Here is a 7,394-nt window from a genome sequence, read left to right on the forward strand (position 1 = left end):
ATCATATTGGTGGTTAAGGTAGGTTGATCCTACAAGGCTGACTGTGCACTTTGACCTCTGGACCAGGCAGCTTGAGAAACACAGCAGGCAGTGTGTGTGTGTGCATACCCCAAATCCTCAATTGAGGGAGAAATGGAGGATAAAGGATTTTGATGTGACCTTTCCCTGTGTCTCTATCTGGCAAGAACACATGCCTTCTGGCAAAAAAAAAAAAAAAGTATATGTGAGCCTTAGATTCTGAACCTCAGCATTTTAGCTTATATGTTTGAAAACTAGCCGTAGCTTTCTTGATGATTCTATTGGCATGTGACTGGGAGTTGCCTAATTGTTTGGGAAATTTACCACAGGCTTTAAAAAAATTTTTTTTTAGTTCTTTTAAAAATTGTATTTATTAAGTATTTTCCAGTTTGATCAGAGAGAGAGAGATAAAAAGTGAGAAAGTAAGCCACCAAGTCTGGGACTTGAACCACAGTTAGCCATGTGGGTATTCAGCACCCCCAATCACCATGTCACTTGCTGGCCCCATTGTCATTATTTTTTAAAATAAATATTTATTTAAGTTTATTTATTCTTTTTTTTCTCTTTTCTTTTCTTTTCTTTTTTTTTTTTTAACCAGAGAGAGAAAGGAAGTAAGAAAGCAAGCCACCAGGTTTAGGATTCAAACCATGGTCAGCCATGTGGGAGTATCCTCCAGCTCCTTAAGCACCATGCTACCTGGTGGTTCTTCAATGACTTTTTTTTTTTTAATGTTTCCCCCTTTCTTTATGATAGAATGTATGTGCACACATGTGAGTGTGTATGTGCGAGAAGTAGATGAGCAGAATTTGAGCAGCACTCTTCATGGGGCCTAGTCACGCTGCAGTCCTCTTCCTCTAGTCCTGTAGCCTCATCAGATTTGGGGTGTGTGCAAGAATACCTGGTATATTCTTGGGGACTTGAGCCGTAGTCACCATAAGGGATCCAGCTTCTCTTGAGTAGCACTCTACTGCTGCGCCACGGAGCTGGCCCTCATGCACACGCGCCCGGCGTGAGATCTAAGCCACCAGGTCCGAGACGCGAACCGCGGTGGGCTCTTGGTATATTCTGGGACACTGCCATTACGCTAACTGCTGGTTCCCCAGCTTCTCTTGAGTAGCACTCTACTGCTGCGCCACGGAGCTGGCCCTCCTTCAGCTTCCTAGGGAACAGATGAGTGCCCTGCTGATGAAAGCCCTGGGTGGCCCCTTTCAGAAAACTGGAGGTAGCTCCTTTTACGGCCCTTTCTTCATTCATATTTTACTGTTCCTAAGAAATTGGCCATGTCTATCTCTCTAGTCCTCCACCAATTCAGTTTTTTAGACTGTTTCTCTTTCCCAGTATTCTCATTTTACTCTCTTCCCAAATGATTCTACTAAAAAAACAGCTTTCAAGATGCTTTGCAGTATAAAGTGTTTTTTGGTTTTTATTTTAACTACTTGGTGTCTATAGGGAAACAAAGAATTATGCCCTCATCCCTCTACCTCCAAACGCTCCTCTACTCTCAAAGTGGGGGCAGTTCAAAAATTTATTCTATCTCAAATCTGTAAAGTTGTTCCTCTGTTGACTTGATATATAAATACCCCCCCCCATTTGCTTAAAAATATCCCCCTTTTTCTTAAGATGTTTCCTGGAAGAATTTTTAGTTCATTTTTTAGAAATCAACATGGTAGTTATTCCCGGTTGGTAGTTCTTCTTCTGGATTAAATCCAGTTCTGTACATGAATGAGGAAAATCTGCCTGGCTTACAGAAATTTCTTTCCTGATTAGATGTAACCTTGTTCTACCAGTTACCTCTTTTTCATTCTGTAGTTGTAAATTCCTAGCTAGTTGTGTTATTCAGGCAAATTGCTTAATTCTGTGGGTCTGTTTCTTCATCTGTAAAATAACAGTTGTATTATTTTATCCACCTTTATCTCTTAGAATTAGTATACTAATAGACATCTAAAAATGTCAAACTGAAAAACGTTTTTCTCTCTTACAAAGGAAGTTCCAGTGTAAGAAGCCCATGTCTGCTATGGCAGTTCCGTGGTCAGTAGCAACCCTCTGCCATCGGTAGTTTGTGGCTTCCATCTTCGGGTGATTCATCATGACTGCTACAGTTATAACCATAGCATCTACATCTCAGGCAGCAAAGTAGAAGCACGAATGGGGAAGGCAAAGGGGCTTAACCAGTGTTAGAACTCTTCACAGGAGCATATCAGAAGTTATACTCTGCATATTTTTAGTTGGCCAGAACTTGATAACTTGTCCACAGAACACTGGAAAATATGAATTGAATTTGGGTATTATTCTCTGAATCAAGATTTAGTTTCTGACAAAGAAGAGGAGGGTTAAGTATTGGGTATGTAACTAGCAATCTTTTTTTTTAAAGAGAAATTTTTGCTATAGGCCACATAAGCTCACCAGAGAGACAGAGAAAGATAGAGGGACAGAAAGTGACAAATCATTCTGTAGAAGATGTCTTAGTTTGTTACTTTGTTAGTAATTATTTTTGGGACCAGCAGATGGCATAACGGCTATGTCACTGGACTCCCACATAGTCGACTGTGTTTCGAATCCCAGACCCAGTGGCTTGAAACTCGTGCCAGGTGCATGTGTGTGTGCACCCAAGATCCAGAGAGGAGAATGGGGAAGGGACTGCGGCATAGCCATCTTCTCTAGGGGGTGATTTCTTGCTTCCTGTCTGTCTCACCCTGTCTCTCCAGCAAGCACACATGCCCTATAGCAAAAATCTCTCTTAAAAAAATGTAATTTTTTTTTTCTTTTTTGATGCCAGAGGGCATATTCCCATGCAAGAGAGAAAGTCCACCCCAGTGGAGCCTGGCCATGCTGCAGTCTTTTTCTTTTCCCAGTTCTCTATGTCATTAGGATCCTGGACATGCTCACGCATGTACTCCTGGCACGTTTTCCAAGCTGACTCAGGTGAAACTCAAACCTTGGTTCAGTTTCCACTGTACAGTGCCTAACTGCTGTGCTACAGGGCTGGCCACATTAGTTATGCTTAACATTGGTAGAGTTACTAATGTCTCTTACTTTGATTCCAAAGTCCTCTGCTGCATTTCTTTTTGACGGCCTTGAACTAGATACTGATACATACTCATTTTTTAAAAAGATAATATGAATTAAAATTAGTTCTACTTTAAAATTTTTAATTACATACTTTGTTAAATGGAAAGCCTTAGGGTGTTACATAATGAAAATTAGGAATGATTTTACTTAATGCATAACCCTTGGTTTCATTAAATACCTCAGTGTTAACTGCCATAGTTGTGTATATTTCATATAAGCACAACTTTATTATTTTCTTCTTTATTTAAATTGCTAGAGTGAGAAAAAAACACCCCCTAGTGGGGCAAGGTCACACTGTAAATCCTTTTCCTCCATTTCTCCATATCGGCAGGATTTGGGGCACATGTGCATATGTGCCTGTGTTTTTCAGGCTGCTGGGCGTGAGATTTGAACCATGGTGTTGGCATTGTGGTATCTGACTCTCTTCACACAATGTTTAAGCACTGCACTATGGTGCTGGTCCGATTTCATTATTTTCTGTACATTCATCAACTAGTGAGTTTTTTTTTTTTTTTTTATGGAGAGGTTTTTCGCTATAGGGCGTGTGCGCTCACCAGAAACAGAGAGAGAGACAGAGAGATAGAAAGCGAGAAATCACCCCCCAGAGGGGATGGCCACGCTGCAATCCCTTCTCCTCCATTCTCCTCTTGGGATCTTGGGCATGCATGCACATGCGCCTGGCGTGAGTTTAAGCTGCCGGATCCAGGATTCGAACCATGGTCGACTACATGGGAGTCCAGCGACATAGCCATTACGCTAACTGCTGGTCCCTCAACTAGTGAGTTTTACAATACATATAATAGTGCTTTTCTTTAATACTAAGAGATGCTATTGAACCTCTTTTCTTTCTTGCCTTTTATTATGTGCCATCTGATTTACATCTAGATAATCCAGATTTTCATTAAGATGCAAAGAAAGGGGGCTCTATTAACTGGGATCCAAAATGACATTCTAATATATCTTCTGGGTTTTGATGTAGCTGAATTTCACATAAATCTCAATGTTTCTTTTTTGGGCTGTGTTGTAACAGTTAACATAGACTTGTTGTGAAGGCCTGGGGTTGCTTTTGGTTTTGTTGTTTTATAAATTAGAGCAGATAAGACTTTTAGCCCATACAATATGAGACTATAGTTAATAACAATGTATCATATGTTTTTAAGTGTTTTCATCACAAAAAATATGAGGAATACTTATGTTAATTAGCTTGATTAGACATTTTACTATATATATTTCCTAACATCATGTTGTAGACCATAAACATATATTATTTTTGTTTGTCAATTAAAAATAAAATTTTTAAGTGGAAGAAAATATACTGTAAAAAATCATCTGTGGCTTTCAGATCCTTCTGTTTGGTGTTTCTCTCCTGTAATATCCAATCTTTATTAATAGTTATTTCTGGGACCATCAGGTTGCATAGTCGTTAAGGTGTTGTACTCCCACATGGCTGACTACAGTTCGAGTCCGGACCTGGCTACTTGAAACTCATGCCAATGTGTACTTGTGTACCCAAAATCCTGAGAGGAAAAGGGATTGTGATGTGGCCATCTCCCCTGGGGGGGTGAGTTCTCACTTTCTCTCTCTCTCTGGGGAGCGCATGCACCCTATCGCAAAAATGTCTTTTTTTTTTTTTAATCTCTATACAGTTATATGTGGCATTTCAATTTATTTTATTTATTTATTTATTTATTTATTTATTTATTTAGCTATAGGGCATGTGCACTCGCCAGACAGAAAGAGAGAGAGATAGAAAGCGAGAAATCACCCCCCAGAGGGGATGGACATGCCGCAATCCCTTCTCCTCCATTCTCTTCTTGGGATCTTGGGCACGCATGCACACGTGCCCGGCGTGAGTTTAAGCCACCGGATCTGGGACTCGAACCGTGGTCAACTAAGTGGGAGTCAAGTGACATAGCCATTACGCTAACTGCTGGTCCCTCCATTTAATTTATTTTTTATAGAGATTCCCTTCAAATATGTATACATGAGTAAAATAAATATACAAAAATCAAAATAGTGTTCAAATTTATGATCATAGTCCACATTTATGCTTATATTTAATGTTTTTTAAAAATAACTGAAAATAAAAGTTTTTCAGACAGTATGATAGCTAAAATAAATGCTAAATGGTATATTTCTTTAAAACCACCTTGAAGGATAGATTGTCTAATTCAAGTAAACACTGAGACTGAAAATAATGTTAAAAATTTCTTAAGAACCTTTAGTTAATAAACGTCTGTTATAATAAGGCTACATTGATTAGGCACAGCTTAAAAATTCAGTGGACTTGCTCAATTTTGCATTTTAATGATAAAGAAAAATGAGCCAGCTGGTAGCATGGTGGTTAAGGAGGCTGGATCCCAGATGACTGACTACACGGTTGGATTTCCAGAGCTGGCAACTTGAAAAACACAGCGGTGTGTATTTATATGTGTGTGCACTAAGCCCTGAGAGGAGGTAAGAAGGGATAGTGGTGTGGCTGTTGCCCCAGGGGTGAGGGGGTGTCAGTGAGCACACATGCCCTATAGGAAAACTAAAAAAATACGTAGAAAATGTATGCCAAATATCCAGGAGGACAGTAACCAAAACTTATTTTTAAAAAAAATTTTAGAGAGATTTTTGCCATAGGGCACATGTGCTTGCCAGAGAGACAGAGAGACAGAATGTGAGAAATCCACCCCGCCCCCCCTGTGGGGGATGACCACGCTGTGATCTCTTCTTCTCCGTCCTCCTCTTGGGAGGGATCTTGGGCACACGCACACACGCCAAGCATGAGTTTCAAGCCACCGGGTCTGGGACTTGAATGGTGGCTAACTACGTGGGAATCTAGGACCTAACCATTATACCATCTACTGGTCCACCAAAACTACTTTTGAAAAGTTGGGTCTGTGTTCAGAAGGAGAATTCTAAAAACTTATCTAGATCTTTTTAAAAATTATAATTAAAAGTTGCTTTTAAATGTAATAAATATTCTGAATCCTTGGTTTAGAAAAACCTGTCATGCTGTTAGGTTAACTGTGTTAAATTTCATGATAGAAAACAGTTTTTTAAGACACATAATAAAGGAATATAATTGTCTCATTCTTTATCCGATTCAGTATTTTTTTAAATAGTGGCTGAAATAAAGCTAGAGTTTCTATATGTTATATATAAAACACTTAAGTGTACATTTTTGTGTTGTTAGAAAAATTTAGTTAGGGGCCAGCAGGTGGCATGGTAGTTAAGGGCACTGGACTCCCACATGGCCAACCATGGCTTGAGTCCTAGATCTGGTGACTTGCTTTCTCTCTTTCTCTCTCTCTCTCTCTCTCTCTCTCTCTCTTACTCTCACTCTCACTGTCCCTATCTGGTCAAATTAAAATAAATAAATAAAATTAAATAAAATAATTCTAAAAAAATTACTTATAGTTTATTTGTAATAGTTTGTAAGATATGTGTTAGTGTTTAATAGAAACCACTGTGTATTTTTTTAAATTTATTTTCCTTTTTTTTTTTTTTTGGAGAGATTTTCACTGTAGGGCGCGTGCGCTCGCCAGACAGACAGAGAGAGACAGAGAGACAGAAAGAGAGATATCACCCCCCAGGGGAATTGGCCACACCGCAATCCCTTCTCCTTCATTCTCCTCTCGGGATCTTGGGCACGCACGCACACGCGCCCGGCGTGAGTTTTAAGCCACCAGGTCTGGGACACGAACCACGGTCGACTACATGGGAGTCCAGCGACATAGCCATTACACTAACTGCTGGTCCCTGTGTATTTTTATCAAGAGAAGAAGTAGGAATATAGTCACACCTTTATAAATTAATTAGGTAAATTTTAGATTTCAACTTAAATATTTTTTCTATTGTCCCATGTTTCTTTATTACCACTCCCATAGTGTTTTTTGACAGAAGCAAGTTAATTTATCAGCTTAAGGAAAATATGATTAGAAAAGTAAGTCTGCTACAGAAGCCATTATATATTTTAAAGGTAAACTCAAGTAATTTCTAAGTTATATGCTGTTTTTAATAGTTCATATTTCATCTCTGCTTTGTTAGAAAAGATAATTATGATGCAGAGGCTATCATTTTAACCTCTACTAAATCATTGCATATTAAAATATGTAATCATAGAGACCAGCAGTTAGCATAATGGCTATGTCGCTGGACTCCCACATCGTCGACCGCGGTTCGTGTCCCAGACCCGGTGGCTTAAACTCATGCCGGGCACATGTGCGTGTGCGCCCAAGATCCCGCGAGGAGAATGGAGGAGAAGAGATTTTGTGGTGTGGCCATCCCCCCCTGGGGGGGGGTGATTTCTCCCTTTC

The 7,394-nt window shown here is 39.5% G+C and overlaps 1 protein-coding gene across 1 annotated transcript in view; it reads left to right on the plus strand.

The window, feature by feature from the left end:
* Positions 1-7,394, plus strand: part of GTF2F2 (general transcription factor IIF subunit 2) — a 197,642-nt gene that overhangs the window by 68,563 nt on the left and 121,685 nt on the right. The gene's annotated exons all lie outside the window — the stretch shown is intronic.

The sequence above is a fragment of the Tupaia chinensis genome, unplaced genomic scaffold (assembly GCF_000334495.1).
Source record: "Tupaia chinensis unplaced genomic scaffold, TupChi_1.0 Scaffold144262_1, whole genome shotgun sequence".
In the NCBI taxonomy this organism is placed as follows: domain Eukaryota; kingdom Metazoa; phylum Chordata; class Mammalia; order Scandentia; family Tupaiidae; genus Tupaia; species Tupaia belangeri.